Source organism: Podarcis bocagei, assembly GCF_964188305.1.
Source record: "Podarcis bocagei genome assembly, chromosome: Z".
Classification (NCBI taxonomy): Eukaryota; Metazoa; Chordata; class Lepidosauria; order Squamata; family Lacertidae; genus Podarcis; species Podarcis bocagei.
The window spans coordinates 30,517,218-30,518,652 of record NC_138140.1 but is presented as its reverse complement, the minus strand read 5'-3'; positions in this window follow the sequence as shown (position 1 = coordinate 30,518,652).

Sequence of the window (1,435 nt, the reverse complement as noted above, 5' to 3'; positions counted from 1 at the left end):
CCAATCTCTAATTGATGGGGTATTTTGATTCTTCCAATTTTGGGCAATTAATAATCTGGCGGCGGTTGTGGCATACTGAAATAGTATCTTATCTTCTTTTTTGATTTCATCCCAAATTATTCCTAGTAGGAATGCTTCTGGCTTTTTGGGAAATGTATATTTAAATATTTTTTTAAACTCATTATAAATATGTTCCCAATATTTCTTCATTTCGTCGCATGTCCACCACATGTGGAAAAAGTTACCCTCTTTAATTTTACATTTCCAGCAATTCTTATTTCCTGTTTTATACATTTTCCCTAGCTTTGCTGGTGTAATGTACCACCTATACATCATCTTTTCTAAATTTTCCCTGAGTGTTACACATGCCGTAAATTTCATTCCACTAGTCCATAATTTCAACCATTTGTAATACTCTATATTCTATCCCAGATCCATTGCCCATCTTGTCATTACCCCCTTTATTTCCTCATCTTTGGTATCCCACTCCAATAATATGTTATACATTTTGGATAATAATTTGGATTTGCCTTCAATTATCTCTATCTGAAACTTAAAATTGCCCAAAATGTTCAACAATTTTTCTGCCTGTATTTTCAGTGTTTGAAATATGACAACCCTAAAAAATTAAAGCAGAGAGAAATAAAAATTGATAAACTCCATCATCCCTATTCTCCAGTGATGATTTCAATGACAGGGCAGTTGCATATAGGAGAAGGTAGCCCTGCAGATAACTGGACCACAGAATTGTTATGGGTATTTAAAAAATAATTGAATAGGGCCTGGAAATGGGCCAGAAACCATGGCAAATGACAAAGCACTGGTGCAATGTGGTAAGTATTTACCATTCCCCATTGGTAACTAAATTGCCCTTCTTTGGACCAACTGAATTTTCCAGGTGATTTACAAATGGGCTCATATGCCAGCTATTTCTGGTAGTACGTATAATTCACAGCACCATCACAATAAATTAAAGTTATTTGTATTGATGTCTTCCTATGCCTTGCATATCCAAACAATGTGGCTGAAATTGAAATGTGGAAGAGCTTTATATTGTGAGGGGTTAGTGGTGTACAGCAATGGTTCCTCTCATGTCCAGACCTCTTTTTTATTATTTAAGGGGTCTAGGATCCTTTAATTAGCCAGTGGTACCTCAGTTTTGAGACGCGGGTGGCGCTGTGGGTAAAACCTCAGTGCCTAGGACTTGCTGATTGTATGATTGGCTGTTCAAATCCCCGTGACGGGGTGAGCTCCCGTCTTTCGGTCCCAGCTCCTGCCCACCTAGCAGTTCAAAAGCACCCCTAAGTGCAAGTAGATAAATAGGTACCGCTTTATAGCGGAAAGGTAAACGGCGTTTCCGTGTGCTGCGCTGGTGCTGGCTCGCCAGCTGTAGCTTCGTCACGCTGGCCACGTGACCCGGAAGTGTCTCCGGACG